A 23,468-nucleotide genomic window follows, 5' to 3' on the forward strand; every position below is an offset into this window, starting at 1 on the left:
TATAAACACAACTTCGCAGGTTCAAGTCTCCTCGCATCCCAAAAAGTAATTTTTTTTACAAAATTAAAAAAAAAAAATACGTTTTATTTTTATATGCCCCCATTTTCTCTGGAACAAGTGAAAGTAGGCAATTGAAATTTCACGTTCTTTTATCATACTACATTATTTCAGTCGTATAGTAATTACGGTAATGTACTGATAGAAAATATAAACTACAAACCTCTGTAGCAGTCGAAACTTTTTCAAATAGGCCTAATAACACAATAGAAGTAGGTTAATTCGACATTTGTTAATTGGAATAAAGTCTAGTTCCCTAGTAGGCCTAATTACTTTTAAAACTAATGTTCATACTTAATATTGCATTCCAATTTTCGAACCTTACATTTGGAAAATTCATTGATATCAACGAAAATAGTGTCCATTCTGGATTCCTAGAGGATGTTGATGAAATGCCATTACTTTTTCTTTTATCTATAAAATGTCGCTCTTTAATATAGTAATTCATTTTATTTTATAAAACAAAGTAATGTGATTTTTATGCTGTACTAGCTGAAAGCACCAAGCATTGTCTGGGTTTTCCTTTTTGCTTCTATTTTTAATTAAACTGGTTGTTACAGAAATCTCGGAAACTCAACTATAGACAACCAAAACGAATTGTCTTTACTAAGTTTTCTCGACCATAAAGTTGAATCTTTACTTCTTTGCCAAATGTCTGCCAGGGTCAACTCAATATAATACAGGTGCAGATCAGACACCGAAAAGAAAACATTTCATCATGTGCCTTACGATAAACTGTTTTTAATTAATTTATATATATATATATATATATATATATATATATATATTTATTTATTTATTTATTTATTCTGACGTACTTAGTTAAGGCCATTAGATCTTCTCTTCCACACCACCAGAAATACAAATAAAATAATAGAAAAAGCCAAACTATAAACAAGATAAATTCAGTACTAATCAAGACATTCATCATTTTAATACAAGACATAAATCAGATCTTCATCTACCCTCTGTTAGTCTAAGCTGTTTTAAAAGAGGAGTTCGCTATTCATGTATAACAGTCTTCAATGCACTGCCTAATTATCTTAAAGATTTGAAGAACAACGAGAAAAGGTTCAGAAAAGAATTAACCAAATTTCTACATACTCATACTTCTACACAAGTGATGAATTGTTTATGCTTGTGAATTGAATTATTCTACTTAAATGACATGTACAATTTTATATAGGTCAACTACAATATGTTTTTATATTGACTTAATCTGTTTACTATGTATTGTATTTTTTGTTTAGCATAACTGATGAATTGTATGTACTGTATACGTCAACTGATGAATTGTTTAAGCTTATAAATTGAATTAATCTACTTCATATGAATTGTATAGCTTAACGAAAATAAGTTTGTAAATTGAACTAATTTGATTGTATATGTTTGTATAGTTTGGCTGATGAATTGTATATGTTCTTAAAATGATTACTAGTCTGTGTAGCTCTACTGATGAATTGTATATAGACCTACTGTAAATTGAATGGTAATATGTATAGCTCAACTGATGAATTGTTTATGATTATAAATTGAATTAATCTACTTGATATTAATTGCACAAATTTGTATAGCTTAATGAAAGTATGCTACTTTGTATTGTATATATTTGTATAGTTTTGGCCGATGAATTGTATATGCTTTAAATTGAATAGTAATCTATATAGGTCTACTGATAAATTGTTTGTGTTTGTAATTTGAAGTAGTTTGCATGATATGTATTATCAATTTCTGTATATCACAACTGGTTGAATTGTTTATACCTTAAATTTAATTAAATTGTTTTGTATTATAATATAGCTCAACTTATGAATGATCGTTTGCGTTTGTAAATTTAATAATCTGATTGGCTATGTATTGTATACTTTTAGTAGAGCCATCGATGTAGCTCAGTCGGCAGACTCGCTGGGCTGCTGTTCCGGAGCTGCGTTCGGGCTTGGGTTGGATCCCCCTTTGGACTTTGGTTTCTTCCGAGGTTTTCCACAGCCGTGGGACTGAAGCCGGATGGTCTATGGCGAGTCCTTGGCATCAACACCTTTGAGTTGATTACCCCCTTTGATTTGATTACCTGGTTGGGTTTTTCCGAGGTTTCCCCCACCGAAAAGGCAAATGCCGGGTAATATTTTGGCGAATCCTCGGACCTCATTTCATCTCACTACATCTCGCCAAAATGTAAAAAAATTGTACAACATTGTAAAAATTGTAGAAAATTACTAAATTGTAAAACTATAAAAATTTGTAAAAATTGTAATTGTAATATTGTAAAATGTTGACATGTTCCACATCTTAAAGCTTCATTGCTCATGTAAGATCTATGGAATAAAATAAATGAATGAAAAAATGAATGAATGAATGAATGAAAGTAAGACCAAACGAACATATATATATATAGGTTAGAGTCACACAAGATTTAAATGAATTAGCATTGTCTTCAAGTCCTATCTATACGCCCACTAAGGGTTGGCTCAATGTTCTACAGGTCTTACATTTAATATCTGCCTATCGGGGACCGTTACATTTCAAGTGACTTATCTTATTCATCGGCGTCAGCTGACGTAAATGACACGTAATTTCGTGTCTATGTGTGCTTTCACTTGAAATTCAGAGACAACTGACGATAAATAAGGAATTATCTTGTTCCCAGACTGAACCCATTGGGGTGTCATCGTGAGCCATAATTTATCTCTCTATCGATCGTACCAAGAATCGGTATATATGTATGTAATTTAATTTATATTGAAAGGCTTTTTTTATCCCTTGACCGCTGTATGCCCGCTTATGTCATACCCGGTTTTTAAAATATGACTTGAGAATTTTGAATAAATCACAAATTAAGATCATATTAATTATATTATTTTTTTATTTTATAAAGAGAAATAAAAACGTAAAATATAATTTGGCGAGAAGTCATTATTTGACATAAAGAATAATGTTATGAGTGACATATATTTGACAAATTAAGATATTGTTCTTTCTATATACCGGTATATGAAATTACAGGAAAATGGCTGGACGGATTTTAATGAATGACTCCACATTTTAAAGCTTGTAATCCAAAGATTTTCGGAAAATAGTAGTTTTCAGTGAAACGTCAATTTTCCTACATAATTTTTCTATTTTCCAAAATCCATCTGTCGTCAGTTTTGAGTACTAATAGTTATTCAGCATAAGACAAATACTCTCGCGATATGACCAGAGATGTTAAAGCGAGTATAAATAACAGCAAAAAAAAAAAGAAAAAAAGACAAACACTAAAATAAACAATATCATGAAGATCACGACTTCAGAATCGCCAACAGATTCTCTCACATATAGGTCGATCTTCATTTGCAAATCAAGCTTTCAGGAATAACTCCCTGTAAAGTTAATTTGAATAATTTCGAGGGAAAAAGTGTTCCGGGGCCGGGTATCGAACCCGGGACCTTTGGTTAAACGTACCAACGCTCTCCCAACTGAGCTACCCGGGAACTCTACCCGATACCGATCCAATTTTTCCCTCTATATCCACAGACCTCAAAGTGGGCTGACAACCGTCAAGCAACCAACATTGAGTGCACACTAACTCTGTGTGACTTAAATTTTTCCCTCGAAATTATTCAAATTAACTTTACAGGGAGTTATTCCTGAAAGCTTGATTTGCATAATACACGTCACTGTGCATAACAGAAAACCACAATTTAAATCACACAGAGTTAGTGTGCACTCAATGTTGGTTGCATGACGGTTGTCAGCCCACTTTGAGATCTGTGGATATAGAGGGAAAAATTGGATTGGTATCGGGTAGAGTTCCCGGGTAGCTCAGTTGGGAGAGCGTTGCTACGTTTAACCAAAGATCCCGGGTTCGATCCCGGCCCCGGAACAATTTTTCCCTCGAAATTATTCGATCTTCATTTGTCTCTATATTGGTTACTAAAAACCAGTGTTGCTAATTCAGCGGTTTTTCCCCTAGATCTAACATTTTTCGGCGCTAGTTTAGCAGGTAAATTTTATGAAATTTGTATTGCTGATATATGGATATAGCGGGTATTTTTAGCGCTCACAGCAGCAAAATAATATAATTTTACGTTGACACCTAGAGTTGACAATATACCAATTTAGCGGTTTCTGCACGACTTCACAGCGGATTTGTAAGAATCGTGTTGGCAACACTGCTAGAAACTTCAGAAACTTAATACGAATGTTTATCATGGATAAAATTTACGGATCTGATTCTCTGTTGTGTAAAACTGAAGAAGGTTTGTTGACATTATTTTCATTAAAAATGAAATATTACAGGTAATTGTGTATATTTGTCACTAATGATACACATTGATTATTGATGATATGAAAATGAAACCTTTTGAGGTTATATAAATGAACTATGTACCCGGTACTCGTTGTTATGTTTACACAGTGGCTCCCTTCTGAAAAGAATTTTAATAGTTTGTTATTAGATGTGATTCTAGTCAGTTTGTAATATATTTTTGGTCCAGGGAAAATATACATCTTTTATGATAGCAACAATAGCTGACTGCACAGCTTATGTGACGAGTACCGGGCACTAGGAAACTTCCAAACGTAGAGAATAACTTACATTAAATCTCCATTTCTTTAATTTTCTGAGTAACGGCTACACATATACCTATGCTACTAAAAGCTACAAATCTTACGTTTGTTATTAAAAATTAAATACTTTTATAGTTATAAATCAAGTGATATGAGTCTTTTTCAGATATTAATGGCAGTGCGATGTTGATATTTATGTCTGATTCGCGAACTATCCTAGGTAGAGGCATTATTAATTAACTGAGTCATGCTTCCTATTCTGCGTCTTTAAACTACAGTATATCAAATTTATATTCCTTTGGTTTAATCAATCAGATTCGTGAACGCTACCAAGTATATCATTTTACTGTACGAAAAATAGCAGGCAATTTCATTTCTTTCTGACATGACGAGTTAGTTTATTTCCCACAACAAGCAACGAATAAATCGCTGAAACAGTGATTTTAGTTGAATAATTTTATTTACAATTTACAGATTATACGATTCTACAACTCCGCTACAGCATTCGCCTCATTTCCAGCATCTCAACAATGGATTCCTCACAACAGCCTCTACTGTTGAAAATACGTGAGAAAATATTACTCTACCGAAGCGAGTGGAGACGCGGGCGTAATGTGAACTATCGCAACGACGCTATACGAATGCAGAAGTACAAGTGACGTTCTGGGCTGCAGGACTCCACTGGTCTTGGTCGAATAATACATACATAACTTACATCTCTGATATTCAGTGAGTATTCATTACGAGCTTATGACCAATAAATAAGTCATTCATTGGCTATTATTATGCTAGCGTTTTAACGTGGCCAAAATCATGTCCAGCATTCACTGGTATCTAATACACTTCAAAATGTCATATTGTTGTCAACAGGTTTATAAAAATATTCCATAAACTAATCGAACTCCACCGGAACTATACAAATATTCACAATGAAAACAGCAGCTCCTATGCAATACCTGAACTCAGCTGCTGAAGAAGCAGGTAGTTGCCAATGTCTCCCGGTCACGGAGTGGAACAGTCGCACATACTTGCCCCAGGATTATGCACACACATTTTATTCCTGCCTATCGCCTTGCACATATCTGCCTAACAGGCAACTCTTGTTTCCCTCTCATTCTTCCTGCGCAGTTGCAAAAGTCTAAACGACATTTTAACTGGCAACTGTTGTTTGCCTCTCATCATTCCTCACAGTTGCAAAAGTGGAAACACAGCTTAAGAGCTTTCTTTTGTAATTAAAACATTTCATCACAGTATGAACTATTGTCGCATAATGGGATACATAACAAATTAAACTCTTTAACTGTGCATAGTGTACTCGAAGTAAACATTTCATTAAGAAATTAATTTAAATCAACATTTTCTTTCCTTCATATTACCTATCAACTTTCTTTGCCAATACAAAAAATATTATACAGAGACATTATAACATGAACCAAGAAAATGGCGGGTTACTGACAGTCTGCAATGCACAGGCTGTTAGAGGTGCGGGTAGATCCTCAGTCACCATATGGCATTTACTGTAGTCACAAGTCGAGTTACAAAAGTCTTCATCCCTAAAGTGTAGTGATTATTATGTATTTTAATGCCCACCAAGAAAACTAGACGTAAACTCCGTACAAAGTTTCCAAACACACCTGTTCCTTCTGTCCAAATAATTTCAAAACTCACTGAAAGAAACAGCCTCAGTGAACAATCCAAAATCAAACAGAAAACGTAGTATTTTTAAACTATAAAAATTAGATGAGACTTGTGAAAGATTAGAACTTCAGAGTGTTGTTGATCAGAAGATGTCAGGTGTATGTATGTGTGTGTGTGTGTGTGTGTGTGTGTGTGTGTGTGTGTGTGTGTGTGTGTGTATGTGTGGAGGGGGGTCCATTTCCAACAATGACTGAACATGAGAAGTCCAAATCATTGAACACATATTGTTAGTACTGTTATGTATTTATACACAGTGTAGTATATATGGTTGCGAAGCTTGGGATGATTTTTTGCATTTCTCGCGATAGTTGCTAGCCGCTTGGAGCGCTGTGAGTACTAGGAACAATAGACTGTGTCACTGCCATCGTGATTTAATATAGGCAGACCATGTGACTCGCTTAACCTGATCACGGAGGGTGGCGTTTCAACCATATAAATTAGTTGCAATGCATAAAGAGTAACATATATTTCTATAAAATGTAGTGTAATTGCATTAATAAATTTAAAACAATGATTATGAGACACTTCAGATACAATTCACTTGCAAGTTAAGCTGTAATATTATTTTTGGTGTGAAAATTACGTTGTTCGTATGTGTAATACCTGACTTTATTTGGATTAAATATTGCGAAATTCTTGTGCATTCATTTATGCACGATTCAATGATTTTCAGTTGCACCGCACGGATATTTAGATATGTTGAAACTATAGGTTATGTTTATTGTACCAATACTTCAATATTCGCATTTATACATTATAATTAAGCATAAAGTGATAACTTGTAAATGCAATTTGTCTCTATTTCAGTTGTATTTATTCGTTTCTTACAGTACTCCAATCTGAAGTCTGATTAATGTACTATGTTAGTAGGCTAAACTAAACTAGAGCAGAGGTAGTTCCTTTGTACTCATATTCCTTGCATATATGGATCTGTGACAAGTTAGGTTTGGTTAGTTTTGGCTTTTATTATGTCTTGCTTATACGAATACCTGCACCTCCACAAAAAATCTCTTATAAATTCAACGATTTTCACTTCAGAAATTGCAGTAACTACCTCAGCGCTAGTTCCACCGCTTTATGAGTGCTGCCTTATTGGCCTTCGGACACTTGACTATATTAAAATACGGTAACCTCACAGCGCTATTACTAGAGCAACTAGATTTACAAAGTCTCCAATGCTCTGCCATTACATATGTAGGCCTATGTTATGTCATATGGAAATTATAGGTTATTATTTATATTCCTATATTCGCAATTATACATTATAATTAAGCATAATGTCATGTATGATATGACGCACATTCAATTTGTCTGTATTTTAATACTACAGTCGAGTACGTACTGAATTATTGTATTAATCTATTTCCTAAGAGACGAAGTAACAATCGTACATACACTAATTTCATAGGAGTGGTATGGTAAATTTTCTATCTACAATTAAGGAAGGTAGATGTGCTAAATTAAAATCACAATATAAATTCGTTTTTATTAAACCTCAAAATAGCTTCCATTTTAAACTTAAAATGTTGATGCGAATAGATTATGTTAACATGTAAAATTCTCTTCACATTAAAATAACACAGCTTTGTAATTATTTCTGCGACAGATTATGCAATAAGATGTAAACGGAACTTATGGACACATTACACTAAATAAAACTTAGCAATGGTACGCAATAAAGTTATAATATTTCACTGAGCTCCATACACTGAAATAGAAAACCCGAACATACATTATCATCTCTCAGGAAAGGGTCTGTGCTGAGGCGATAGTAGCGATCCTGGTGGTCAGCAACTATCTATGTAGGCATATTTATTAAGTATTGAGCTTCGCAACTAACTGTGGTATTATAGAAGTGCCGCTGAAATGGTTAGGCAGACTGGAATGAGTTACCCATTATTTTCTCGCATCACATCATAATATTGCTGTAGAATGCATATATTGCATTTTGATTACTTTTAGTTCATTGCAATATTGTTGCTAGTCTTGCACATAAATGTCCGTGCAATGTAACGAGCACCATATGCCTGTGCTTTGTTTTCTCTCATAATACTCACTTCAACTCCATGGTCTTGAAAAAGCAGACATACTCACAGTGCTGCAAACAGCTTTTATAGCACTATAGCTGAACATGTTTCAATTTGTAAACACGAGTCCGGTCCTAAAATTACAACTTATTCTAATTCCATGTGATTTACACAACAGGGAACTCTTCATACCACTCAACAAATTTCCTCCACTATGGCTGCTGACACTTTGTAACAAAGAAAATAAATCAACTATGTTTTCCAAAAAAGTATCTACAATTTAAAATATGTCCCAAAACTGACTGTCATGTGTTCCATCACTCGTCACTTGTAAACGTAAATCCTAATCCTGATGTTGTCTGGTAATGATTTTCTTCCCAAATAAATATATCCTTCGGAATATATATATGATAAGACTTTCTTGTGTTAAATTCTAACGTACCTTGTTTACATGTTTCGACCTATTTATGGGTGATCCTCAGAACTGGTCGTTGTTGGTCTTGGCGCTTCTTGTTTTCTTTCCTGTGAGGATTACAGCCACACAAACATATACAAACTCAAATGTAACACCTGCAACATAGGACAGACAGGCAGATCATTTCAAACACGTTACAAAGAACACATCACAGCCATAACAAAATTACAAAACACCTCGACATATGCAGAACACATCACAAATGCTAACCACGCCCACAGAGACATCAACACAGACATGGAAATACTACACATCCAACCAAAAAGCCAGAAACTAAACACACTAGAACAATATGAAATATACAGACACACGAAAACACATCCCAACGAAATTCTCAACACACAACTCAATTTCAGAACACACACACTCTTTGACTCTGCATTATACCACATGAACACACCCTCACAGGAAACAAAACAAGAGGCGCCAAGACCAACAACGACCAGTTCTGAGGATGACCCATAAATAGGTCGAAACATGTAAACAAGGTAGGTTAGAATTTAACACAAGAAAGTCCTATCATACATATTCCGAAGTGATAGTGTTAAACGTTGTGTAATCAAGATGTAAAATATATCCTGTTCCTACATTCCTTAATAAACTTATAACACCACTCATATAATGTTATAGTCACTATACTGAAAGTTATTCATTACACATTGCATCTCCATCAACTATTCCTGCAACACCTTCTCCTTACAAAATACTGGGCCTAATGATGTCAAACATTTAATACTATGAGCCTGCTATTAACACTTGTAACATATTGGATACCGTACTGAAAATCACTGACAATGAAATTAGCTTTTATACAGTTTACAGTATGTCTCTTATTGTTAAGAATTATTTCTCCTCTATTCCTTTAGACACACACACACACTGCCTTCTGATTGAGCTGTGTGCCTCTGACAAAATGGAACTGTGAAGGAAAATATTAGTCTCTAAGAATGACTGAATGGATAGCAAACTCAAGACAAGTGTTGTAAATAGAAATGAGACCTATGTCAATAAATATTGCCATCCATGAGTACATTTGAAGGTGTATCCCAATTCAGATACCTTGGAGTTATTATTAATAATAACTGTGATGTGAGTGGTTGTGTCAACGACAGAATACAGGCTGGAAATTGGGCTTATTACGCTAATCTTCCACTGTTTAAAAATCAGTTGTTATCGAGGATGACAAAGATTAAAGTTTATAAAACATTAGTTCGTCCTGTAGTTACCTTTGGTTCAGAGACATGGACATTTACAAAGAAAGAAGAGAACTCCTTACGAAGTTTTGAACGGAAGATTCTGCATAGAATCTTTGGCCCAGTCAATGATCATCAAGGATGGAGAATACGCTCCAACAATGAACTTCTTAACCTGATAGGAGGTCAAGATGTTGTAAAATTTATGAAAGCTCAAACACTGAGATGGCTGGGACATGTAAACAGTATGCCTGAAACACGCACTCCTATTAAAATGTTAAAGGGTAGACTATATAACAGGAGGAGAAAGGGTAGACCAAAGTTAAGGTGGATGGATGGGGTATCCAAAGATCTTAAAATTATGGGAGTGAGAGGATGGACTAACATGGTAAAGGACAGAGTAAGATGGAAGGCTGTTGTTAAGGAGGCCAAAACCCACCCCGGGTTGTAGCGCTAACTGATGATGATGACCTATGTAAATAATAGATTCTAGGAAGAAGGAAATTGCTATTAAACTCATAAAATAAGAATTTATAATAGAAATAGGACGAAGTATAGTAAATAATGGATCAAGGGAAAGTTAATCATAAGTAGGTCATAGGAAAACAACAAAGTTATCAGCAATAGGAATGTAGTGCTTCAATAGAATTTAGAAATGAGTGCATCATTAGTATGAAGTAATAAAGCTAATCTGTATTAATAATGGAACTATAGTGCTAGATACATATAAGAAACTTGGTAAAATTACAACGGAGATATAGTACAACATTGCACAGAGTACATATTAGAACGAAGGAACAGAACACGGCAAAGCACATTAAACTTAAAGCCTGTTGACCATAAGTAAGAAAATTCTCTATAAATCGAAAGATAATACGTATACGTAAATTAAGAGACAAATTCTAAGTATAATAAGAATATAATGCATATAATATTACTTTGTAATGGGGCATGCTGTATAAGAAATTAAAAAAAAACACACACACACGTAGGCTATTTACAGTGCAATTATAAAGTTTAATATATTTCATGCAATAAACTTGTATTTAAATAATTGATTAAATGGCGATCTTACTCGTGTTAATTATGTAAGCATGTGTGGCTTACAGCTGTTTCGGTGCTACTTGACACCATCCTCAGAGCCTACTGGATCTCGGCGCTATCTCAACTTCGCTGCCTGTTGTGTGGGTGCGTTCGTGTGATGAAGAGTTGTATCAAATAGTGTGTGTTCTGAAATTGATCTGTGTGTTGAGAATTTGATTAGGGTGTGTTTTAGTGTGTTTGTATATTTCATATTGTTCTAGTGTGTTGAGTTTTTGGTTTTTGGGTTGTATGTGTAGGATTTCCATGTCTGTATTTATGTTATTGTATGTGTGGTTAGCATTAGTTATGTGTTCGGCATATGTAGATGTATTGTGTCCTCTGGTTATTGCTTTAATGTGTTCTTTGTATCGAGTTTGGAATGATCTGCCTGTCTGTCCAATGTAGAAACTGTCGTAACTATTGCATGTGAGTTTGTATACACCTGTGTGGTTGTATTTATTTGTATGTGTTTGTGTGTTGAGATGTCTTTGTAGTGTGTTTTCTGTTCTGTATGCTATGTTGTATTTCTGTTTTGTGAATGAGGATGCGATCTTGTTTGTATTTTTGTTTTCATATGTTAGTGTGATGTATTTCTTGTGTTCTTAAGTTTATGTTGTGTTTTGTGTGTTTTTGTGTTTGTTGAGTTTTTGTTTTGTCTTCCTTATGATGTTGTCTATTATGTTTGGGTTGTAACCATTTTCTTGTGCTATGTATTTGATTGTGTTCACTTCTTCATTGTAGTGTTGTTGGCTCATGGGTATGTTGAATAATCTGTGTACCATTGTCCTGAATGCAGCATGTTTGTGTTTTGTGGGATGATTAGATGTATTGTGTATGTGTGTGGTGGTAGTGGTTGGTTTTCTGTATATTTTGAAGTTGTGTTTGTTGTCAACTTTTGTTATTTGAGATAGCGCCGAAATCCAGTAGGCTCTGAGGATGGTGTCAAGTAGCACCGAAACAGCTGTAAGCCACACATGCTTACATAATTAACACGAGTAAGATCGCCATTTAATCAATTATTTATATTCAAGTGTTAAAAGTTGTGTACGAAAGATTCAACATGGATTATCAAAACTTGTATTATTTAACTAAACCACTCACTCTTTCAACCTTGTCTTCTCCTCACATTGCAACTCTTTACGTGTCTAGCTGTATCATGCCACCAGGACACTGCTGCAAATATGATCACACCAATCTGCGACATGAAGGAAACATCACTGCCAGGCAATCAAGCAACATAATACCATCTACCCAAGGAATCAGCCTGCAAACATAAGCAATGTTATAGCTCCAATATCTGTATGTTTCAAATCAACAATGCAACAAAGATATCAAGAAATACATAAACAAGACAAAGCAAATGAAGAATGCCAAAGGAAAAATATTCATAACTAGAAAATCAAACATTACAAAATGAAGAAAAGATGAACAACAGCCAAAGAGAAACATACATGGACAAGGACTGGGAAAAGTGAAATACAAGAGGGTGAAATAAAAAAAAAAATAAATAAAAAAATAAAAAATAAAAAATTACGGTACTGAAATGGAGTCTATCATCTTCTATAATTTCATCTTGCTATATGCAGGGCTGGGCAGTATTTGAAATACATTTGTATTTTGTAATTTGTAAGGATTTTCGTAAGTATTTTGTATTTTGTACTTAAATACATAAAATTGATGTATTTTGTATTTCAAATACTCAAAATACTTTCTTCTTCTTGTCCTTCAAGTTTTGGATTTGGATTTGAAGAATGGACTTTTGTCTTATTTGTCTACCCATTTCAGATGTGCTACCCATACACTTAGTTTTCTTGCCACAACTGATTACCTTAATGCCATAAAGAAATCTCCAACAGCATCAAGAATCCATCTCCCAACACTTGCTAAATGTTCAGCATTATGGAATGCGTCTAGGAGACTCAAATCCTCAGAAATTATAACAGACATCTTGAAATATTCATTAAAGTTTCCTTGCCCAACTCGATGGAATTCTCTTTATGACTCAGTCTCTCAAAAATTGCAATTCAAACATGATATAAACAGTATATGTGAAAAACTGGGATTGCTAACCTACAAAGATGTTGAGTTTCAGTACCTTGAAGAATATTGTGCAGTTCTGAAACCCATTGCCGTAGCCCTTGAGTTAATGCAAAATGAGAAGACGTGCTATTACGGCCAACTTTTGTCCACATTAACTTCCCTCAAAAATAGATTACATATTCTGTTACCTAGTAATTTATGCCATCTATTCCAAGTAACTCCAATCCTAATAAGTTCATTTTCATCAAGATTTAAAGTGATGCTTGATCTGATCCCAGAAGCTAATTGAGCTATTTTGGCAGCTTGCTTCCACCCATCATTTAAGATGAGATGGCTACCTGACATTGCCTCACCAAATGATAAGAAGAGGATACAGAATATGTGTGTGAAGTCAGCTGAGCAGTTCTCTGCTACACCTTTGGTCAGTTCAGACGATGAAGACGAAAACAATTTTTATGTTTTCAATTCAAGTACAACAGACTTTGAAAAGCAAAAAGAAAAGAACTTGTCTACTGTGGAGTATGATCATCATCATCATCGACGCTACAGCCCAATTTGAGCCTCAGCCTCCCTTAGAACTCTCTTCCATGCATCTCTGTTCCTGGCAACCATCCACCATCCTTTAATTCCCACTTTCTTTAGATCCTCTAACACTCCATCCATCCATCGCAGTCTTGGTCATCCTACACTCCTTTTTCCTTCAAATTTATTCCCCATAACTTTCTTGGGTATCTCATGATCTGCCATCCTTTGCACATGCCCTGCCCATCTTAATCTTGATATTTTAATGACTGTAACCACATCAGGGGACTTACATAGTTGGTAAAGTTCAAAGTTGTATCTTATTCGTCATTCTCCATTATCACATATTGGGCCATATATCTTCCTTAGAATTTTGGTTTCAAAGGATCTCAATCTTGACATATGAGCCTTTGAGAGGGTCCACGTTTCACTGCCATATGTTAATACAGGTTTTACCAAAACATTATAAATATTGCATTTTGTTTCCCTTGTAAGAAGTCTTGACTTAAAGTGCCTCAATAATCCAAAATATGCTTTATTGGCATTTTGAATTCTTCTATCAATTTCTTCACTAATATCATTAGTGTCATTGATTAAGGAACCCAGATATACAAAACTAGAGACCCTCTGAAATTTATATTGATTAATTTTTAAATGGGTTGTTGTTGTCAAGTCCCTTTTTTGTTTTTTACATCCAACAATCCTGTACTTAGTCTTCTGTTCGTTAATTTTCAGCCCCATTTTTTGGGCTGCTGTTTCTAAAGCAGTAAATGTTCTCTTAACATTCGCCACAGATCGACCAATGATATCTATATCATCAGCATAGGCCAGTATTTGGGGTGATTTGTAGAGTATTGTACTTCTAGTTTGTATATCTGCATCCCTTGTCACTTTTTCAAGGGCAATGTTAAATAAAAGACAAGCTAGTGAGTCGCCCTGTCTTAGACCCTTAGTTGTTTGAAATAAATCTGATAGTTCAGATTGGACCTTTATTTGACACTGACTGTCATCCATGCATGTTTTAACTAGTCTCACCAGCTTCTTCAGAATGTTCAGCTCTACCATCGCCTTATAAAGCTCAGCTCTATTGATGCTGTCATATGCCGTTGAAAAATCAACAAACAAGTGATGAGTTTCAATATTTTGTTCATATGTTTTCTCAATAATTTATCTTAAAGTAAAAATTTGATCAATTGTCGACTTTCCGCTTCTGAACCCAGCTTGATATTTTCCTATGGCCCTTACTGTGTATGGTAATAGCCTGTTGTGCAAGATTCTGGAGAATATCTTACAAGTGGTATTTAATAACGTTATTCCTCTATAATTAGAGCAAATCATCTGGTCACCCTTCTTGTGTAATGGGCATATAACTCCAATTCTCCAATCATCAGGAATCATTTCTTGTGTCCATATGTCCTTAATTAATTTCTGTATGTCTTGTATTAATTCATTACTGCTACTCTGAAGGAGTTCTGATTGGATATTATCCATTCCTGGTGCTTTGTTTTTCTTTAATCCAATTATTATATCTCTTATCTCCTCTTCGGTGGGTTCATCAATATCATCATGATCATCATTCCTATAATCGTTATTATTTATAATACATTGTAGATCATTATGTTCCTTGTTTAAAAGTTCCTTAAAATGTTCGGTCCATCGTTTTAGAATTTCATTCCTTTTTGTTAAAATCATACCTTCATTATCCTTACACATAGTGATTCTAGGTTTAAAGTTTTTCCTATCGGAGTTGACAATTTTATAAAAGTGCTTACTATTGTTTGTCCTTCTGAAGTCTTCTAAGTTTTCCATACGCTGGTTCTCATATATCCTCTTCTTTATCCTATGAACTCTTTTCTCCTCTCTCCTTTTAATTCTATATTCTTCTTTAGATTGTCTTGTGCATCCTCTTTGTAGTATTACGGTATAAGCTGAATTCTTCTCTTGTGTAGCCAATTCACATTCCTCATCAAACCAGTGATTTCTTTCTGGTTTATCAATTTCTCCTAATACACTTACAGCTGTTCTAGTAATTATATTCTTTATTCCATTCCATTGTTCATTTATTGTCACATTATTTGCTGTCGTGTCATTCTTCCTATTTCTTAGTTGCTCCTCCATTTGCTGCTTGTATAACGTTTCAGTTTTCTCATTTTTTAGCTCTTCAATGTTGAATTTTACGATTTTCCTGCTGTTAACTTGGTGTGTATTTACATTTTTATGATTTGATATTCTTTGTCGAAATTTGGATATAACCATAAAATGATCTGAATCCATATTAACTCCTCTGTAAGATCTAACATCCATCAAGCTGGATATATGTCTCTTATCTATTAGAATGTGGTCAATCTGGTTCACAGTTACTCCGTCAGGGTGTTTCCAGGTACCTTTGTGGATCTTCTTATGACAAAATATTGTACTTCCTATGACCATTCCTCTAGAGGCTGCAAAATTTATTAGCCTACATCCATTGTCATTACTGACATTGAGGAGGCTATGTTTCCCAATGATGGTTTGGTATACACTTTCTTTACCAACTTGTGCGTTCAGATCACCTAGTATAATTTTAATGTCGTTCTTGGGACAGGAGTCGTAAGCTTTATCTAATTGATAATAAAAACTTTCTTTTTCATTATCTTGCTTGTCTTCTGTCGGAGCGTGGACATTAATTAGGCTACAATTGAAGAATTTACCTCTAGTTCTAAGGATGCATATTCTATCACTTAAGGGTTTAAAGTCCATGATAATATGCTTGACTCTATTATTTACTACAAATCCTGTACCAAATTGATGTTTATGCATGTTACAACTATAGAAGACCGTACATTCTTTCTTCTCAATGACTCCTTCACCTAACCATCTCACTTCCTGTATTGCTATTATGTCCGCAGTACATATTTTCAGTTGTTCAATCAGCGTTTTCAATGCTCTTGGTTTGTATAATGTTAGGACGTTCCAAGTACCAATCCGTAGCTCATTTACCTTTTTCAAGACAGGTTGCCAATGATTAATCCGTCCGTTTACTAATTCTTTGGGTTTCATAGCAATAGTTTTTTACAGGGTAGAGTCGCCAACCCTACGCCTAACCTCCCAGCAATCCTGAGGGGACGATGATTTTCTGTCAGGGTTTACTCCCTTAGCTGATAAGTCTCAATTATAGCGTCAAGGACTCGCTTTGCGCCCTCACATGGCTTAGCGTTACCCAGGGACCATGACGTGGACATGCATGTGTAGGACTTGGTAGGATTAAATGGCGTTTCTCGAGTTTTAATAGTTCACAACCATCAGCAAATTGTGAACCCTCGAGGCCACATACTACCCCTTTTGTCCCCACTGTGGAGTATGAGTCATACAATTATTCAATGGCAAAGGGACAACCCTGTGCACTCTAGAGAATTACCCAACAGTGAAACAAGCTTTTATAAAGTATAATACCTGTAGAAAGACTGTTCTGTTTTGCAGGATTTATTCATTTATCAGCAAGGGGATCCTTACCGGTATTTGATGAACATTTTAAGAAACTGTTTTTTTTTTAAGGGAGCAGTAATTATTCAGATGTAGCATAATTTCGTTGCTGCCTGGGAAAAGGAAGAATGTTCAGTTACAGAGTTTATATGAAACTTCGAGATAAAAATACTTTTAATGTTAATATAATATTTTAGATTTTCAGTAATATTCTTACTTCTTTATATATTGCATCGAGTATTTGAAATACAAATGTATTTTGAGTATTTGAAATACAAATGTATTTTGGTTAATTTTTTAAAAGTATTTTGTATTTGTAATTCAAATACTATTCTTTGAAGTATTTTGTATTTGTATTTGAAATACTTTGATGTCAGTATTTTGCCCAACCCTGGCTATATGAATATCTAGTATTCGTGGAACTGACAGTGAAGTTTCAACATTCCTTATAATTGGGAAATAGGTAATCAGCTTCAGAGCTACAATTCAACCAGATACTGCTGTCATGTGCTTCTGACTCCTTGAGAGGTTACCAGACATAAAGTCCTGGATTATAATGTCCACGTTGAAAACGTCCATGTTAAATCGTCCAGAGTCAAAATGTCCACAGTTCTATAATGTCCACTTCACTCTGATGTCCAGAACCATAATGTCCATAGCTCTATAATATACACTATATCCATTGTTCAAGGTAGTTATAATAATCTATGTAAAAATTTTCAAGTACAGTACAAACTGAAATGTTTGAAGATGGAACGAAATCGTCAGTTAGTGCCATCACAGAAGGGTAAGCCGCCACTTTCTTTTCGTGGGTACCTGTACCAACGTTATGACTTTAATAGAGATAGGACAAAAATATATTGGCGATGCAGAGAAAGAAAATTTGTAATGCTGCAATGATAACTAACAGCAACCTGCATAACATTTGGGTTTTGTGGGATGCCACAGATAAGCATTTACATAGTGCCGATTTATACAGTGTATAAAGCGTGAAGGAAATGAAATTTGGAGACAAATATTGCAAGAAAGAGGGGGGCATACACAAATTAAAGAGCCGGTGAATAAAATGTATATGACGAATCAAAGACAAATTCTCCAGATTGTGAGAAACTACAACAGGCACAAATAAAATGGAGAAATTCTCATATAGCTACCTTAAAAGTATTGGTTACCATCTTAAAAGTGGGGCTCTAGTTCCCGATGAATAATAATACTTATTTGTACGTGTTATGGAATAAAATTTATTGTGTTCTATTCAAGCAAAATTAGCCTTTGAACTTGGACATTATGGACGTTTGACCTGGACATTTTCACCATATGGACATTTTGACCTTATGGAGATTTTATCATATGGACATTCTGTAGTATGGACTATATACGGTGGAAGCCCTTGAGAAATGAGTGGCAATGCGAGCTAATAAGGTAAACTGATATGTCTCTCATAAATAATTACCATTCACTTCCTGCTATTCAACAAAATTCTGCAATATCTCTGTACAATTTATCACTATCCATTCATTTAGGAGGAAAGACCTCCACCAAACTTTCCAAGATTCGTCCATTTTATTATTCATTGCACTTGTTCCCAATTCTTTCTTATTAACTATCAAGACTATCAACACGAAACCACAGTCTAGTATACCAGTCACGTAGTAAATATGCATCCATAGATAGTTGCTAACCACTAGGATTGCTACTATCACCTCATTACAGACAATGCGAAATAGTACCAGCACAGTCTATTGTTCCTAGCACCCTCACAACTCAAGCTTCGTGACTGTATATACTAGACTGTGGTACTATGGACTGTGACGAAACTCTGTCAACAAGCCCTCATTACTGCATAACCTGCAATGTCAGTGGCATACATTAATATCAACCACTCCTGGTAAACAAAGGTTAACAGTACATTGCAATGATTCCAAATGGAACAGAAAGTACGTTACATGTGATTCAGACTCTGCAGTTGCAGTGAAAACTACCTATCATAACGAACTCATTCACTATAGACATATGGATGACAGAGCTTATGGCACGAAGAATTTGAAAGCACAAACATTTCTTCTTTTTTTTTTTTTTTTTTTTTTAATGAATAACATTTTGTGTAGACTCCATTCCATTAGAAATTGACCTACTCAAAACTCGACTGATTTGGAGGAGAAAAAGAAAAAAAAAAAAAAAAAAGGAAGAGAGTCCATACTTTTTGCTCAATGTCTTTATAACTTTGCTGACATGATTCTTTGGAGTAAACTAAGCAATTTTTATTATTCAAATTTGAAAGTAGAATTTGCAACCACAAACATAATTTTTTTAATGAATAACATTTTGAACAGACTTCATTCCATTACTAATTGACCTACTGGAAAACTTCTGTTGAGAAAATCATCCTCTACATACGGACAATTTTACATATAATTATTTATCTTCAAAGATTCAAAACATATCCCACATTAGAATATATCTGCATATTCATGGAATTATATAATTATAATCAATTCAAAATAATAATTTTAGTTTGCAACATAGCCACAGTTTTGAGCTTGGTATCTCAATGAAGTCTTTTGCCCAATTTGAAGTCTACATTTTGTCCGTTGGAAGAATAATAAATGTCAGAAAATGTGAAATAGAAAACAGATAGGATAAAGTCGGATGAATCGGGTCAGTAACCAAATCGGTCATTTTTAGAAATTTCCTCCTTATCACCAAATAACAAGTATGGTACATAAGGAAGTTCTACCATTTAGCGTCAACCATGAGAACTTCATCTACAAGTTGAAAACAGCAAGGCATCGGAAGTCATGTTCGTTGTTGTGTTATTATTAGTTGAAGATTGTGCTTTTTGAGATAAGGCATGCAAATATTTTACTTTTAAAATACTATTGAAATGATATTCAAATAAGTGATGCAATTCGTTTTGTAATTTATTGCGCATTTGTAACATAATACATGCATGTGTTTGAAGTAAGGCTATGGCATTGCCAGCGCTGTATTGTCCTCTTGCATTAGAACCAACCCTCTAAAATGAAATGTTGCGTTTTGGGCGAATAGGGTCACTAAAAACAGTGAAACGGGTCAAAATTTTCTGTACTCATTTTTTTTACATTTTAGTTTATGGATTGTGTTATGATTACAGATGGGGAGGTGTGAAAGAAAAACGACTACTTTGTGGACAGAGGACGATATGAAGGTAAGTGATTAAAGCTTTCCGGGAAGGTAGAAGTCAGCGCCATGCAGAGGAATTATTTGGAGTTCCTCATTTCTGCCATCAGAGAAGACTCCAAAGTGGGAAAGATCTTTCAGAAAAATTGAAGGGTGGGCAAACTGTATTTAATAAAGCCAGGAAAAAGAATTTGTTTCTAGAATATTGAGACTCTCTGCTTGTTGTTTTCCATTGGACTCAAACGATGTGCTTAAAGCTGCCTATGAATCCAATAAAGTAAAGCATAACTTCACTGAAGCAAAGCAAATGGCTGGTAAAGCATGGCTAATAAAATTCATGGAAAGAAATTTCTTTGAGAAAAGCGGAAGGACTTTCTTCAGCTTGTTGCAGTGATCTTAATAAAGAAGATGTGGACTATTTTTCATTTTTGAGGAAGACCAATGAAGAATTTGACTTGATGGACAAACTGCAGATGATTAGAATGCGGATGAATCTGGTTTCCCATTAAACAACAAATCAACAAGGAAGGTATTCACCGAGAAAGGAAGCAGAACGGTATATGCCCAGACGTGTGTAGAAAAATAAGGGCTTGTCACCATCTTAGCTTGCACTAATGCCATAGGAAACTTTATTCCTCCTATGGTCATTTTTAAAGTAAGAAGCATCTACCTGAATTCGGAGATGGTTTGTCGACTGGGTCTCTAGCAACAATGACAGAATCAGGGTGGATCAACGAGGAAAAGTTCCTGATGTGAACCAGAGTTTTGCAAAAGGAAACACCAACAAGAGAATCCAGAATTAACCACATCATTGTCATCACCATGTGAGTAATCAGAATCCAGCGAAGAAGAAGATAATAATAGATCATGTGGACTATGCAAGATCAAATACAGTGATGCTTTATCTGTTCGTCTTGGTGACTGGATTCAGTGCCAAGGAAAAGGAAGGGAATGGTATCAAGAGAAATGTGTTGGGGCAGAGGGAAGGAAGAAATTTGTTCATTGAAGATGCGTTGTTCTTAAGTGATATGTGTACTTTTCAACTGACCCTTTCCAACCACTACTTTGACCCGATTCATCCAACTAGAGAAAGGCGAATAGGGTCATGCAGAGCTTTACTAAAATGCAGTTTAAAAGACTCTAAATAGTATTTGTGCAATCTTAACTAGTGATACGTACAGGTTAAAGTGCATAGTTTGTAACTGCGTACAATAAACAACGTTGGTATGAACATGTGTTTTATAATTAAGAGATTTCTCTTTTCTGACCCAATTCATCCGACTTTACCCTACTGAAGATGGTGTAAGGTGTACAAAGTATAGTGCGCTTATTACTATTATGTGTGTCCAAATAATTATAAAATTATTTAGATAATGAGTAAAAATTATATATTTTTAAAAAACTACAACAAAGGAGATTCCAGATGACACAAAAACAACGTTATTTGCTAAAATTTTGAAGAAATCTGACATTTCTAAAATTGATATGTAGCTTACATCAAATAACATTCAGAGCCAAGAGGAATTCTCACACTTAGCTGAAGTGAACAAGTCTACAAACAAGTGCACTGGATTTGCTCGACTTTATTGGTGATTATTAGTAAACATGCAGGAATGCTACAGTGAAAAGGGGGGGGTCTCTGAGCCCCTTCGTTCTGCTTGTGTAGAGAAAACTATGTTTTGGAAAGTCAAAATGACCAATTTTTTAATTTTTTCCGGCCTCTACCATCCATATGCCAGGGGACAGAGGGTTCTCCTTTACTCTACAGATAGAGTTCAGGGAGCTCTATTTGCCACACTTATCGCCTTTGTTGTCATTACACATACAGCAGAGTTATGGCAGTGAGAATGTTGGCGGCATGGAATAGCCTTGGTATTCTTTTTTAATCATGACTTGAATCAAGTTTCTTCATGGGCAAATGAGTTCGGACTTAGGTTAAATGCTAGTAAGTCACAAGCTGTAATAATTGGACATAAGAGACTACTGGACACAATGAACAACAGACATATCCCAATTATTACGGTAAATAACGCCACTAGTCCGTGCCATTCTGTCGTCAGAAACCTTGGCATTTTCTTGGACTAAAATTAAAATTGGGAATCCCAAATAAAGGAAATATCCAAGAGAGTGTGCTATACCATGCATTCTCTTAACCCATTCAGAAACTTCCTCCCACCAGAATTAAAACAGACTTTAATGCAAACCCTTGTGCTACCACTGTTTGACTATTGCGACATAATACTTACAGACTTGACAACTGACCTTTCGAACAAGCTGCAGCGTGTGCACAATATGTGTGTCGGATTCATCAGCAATGCTCACAAATTTGACCATATTACACCCTCGTTCAAATCTTTATCCTGGCTGCAACCCTAGATCATATATGTAACAGATATGTCGGGGTTATAGGCTTTGAGGTTAACAACTTTTGTCAGGTTTACTACGCTGCCATCTAGTTGTTACATAAGGAGTCACGTCTTAATACTCATTTGAATTGCATTAGCGACTGTGCTGCCATCTCGTGTTCGTTTACGGCGGACCGGTGGCGATCCTGGCGGTTGTTCTCTTCAAAGTGCTCCCGATTTTAACATAGCGAGGAATTATCTGTTACATATATGATCTAGGCTGCAACTTAGTAACCATAGAACACTTCATTCGCTGTCTCTTCTGTTTCGAGTTCTCCACACTTCTATTCAAAATTATCTTTGTTCCCGGTTTAACTACTTATCCTCCAATCACAATCTAAACACCAGGTCACAGGAGAGCCAAATCCTATAGAACATCCCACTATTAATCCTCTTTTACTGTTTCAGTCCCCTGTGAATGGAATTTTCTACCTCAGAAGATTAGGGGCTGCCAGACAATAACCACTTTCAAGAAAAGGCTAAATGATTTCTTATGGGCGCATTCAAATTTAAGTTATAATTGAATCAGTCATTTCAAAAAGGTCATGAGTCAAGAAACTGAAATTTTACAGGAGAAAGAAAAAACTACCTACAGCGTAAACTACCTAATTTTTAATTCTCATACGACTGTCAATGATTAAAACATTTTCGAGGAAAATATTGCATTATATATTTTTCATTTAACATTTTTTGTTTGGCATAAAACACATTTTCAAAATCAATGACTCATGACCTTTTTGCAATGAACGTTCACATTTTACCAATTAATAAAATATATTTTTAGCAGATAATGTTCTAATCA

General features: G+C 34.9%; 1 protein-coding gene and 1 long non-coding RNA gene across 9 annotated transcripts in view; one reads left to right on the plus strand and one right to left on the minus strand.

The window, feature by feature from the left end:
• The window catches only part of LOC138715365 (tubulin polyglutamylase complex subunit 2-like), a 117,106-nt gene that overhangs the window by 40,260 nt on the left and 53,378 nt on the right, over positions 1–23,468 (minus strand). For 3 of the 7 annotated variants that reach the window (XR_011336258.1, XR_011336259.1, XM_069848207.1), the window contains exon 1: positions 12,180–17,033. The gene's annotated coding sequence lies outside the window, so the exon portion shown is untranslated. Of the gene's footprint in view, positions 1–7,041; positions 8,898–12,179; positions 17,034–23,468 lie in introns of those variants that run through there. The other 4 variants (XR_011336260.1, XM_069848209.1, XR_011336261.1 and 1 more) reach the window with 4 other exon arrangements.
• LOC138715366 (uncharacterized) overlaps positions 4,180–23,468 on the plus strand; it is a 70,212-nt gene continuing 50,923 nt past the window's right edge. Inside the window, exons 1-2 of one of the 2 annotated variants that reach the window (XR_011336262.1) lie at positions 4,180–4,292; positions 5,077–5,331. This is a non-coding gene — a long non-coding RNA (uncharacterized lncRNA). Of the gene's footprint in view, positions 4,333–5,076; positions 5,332–23,468 lie in introns of both variants that reach the window. The other variant, XR_011336263.1, reaches the window with a different exon arrangement.

The sequence above is a fragment of the Periplaneta americana genome, chromosome 15, assembly GCF_040183065.1.
Source record: "Periplaneta americana isolate PAMFEO1 chromosome 15, P.americana_PAMFEO1_priV1, whole genome shotgun sequence".
Lineage (NCBI taxonomy): Eukaryota > Metazoa > Arthropoda > Insecta > Blattodea > Blattidae > Periplaneta > Periplaneta americana.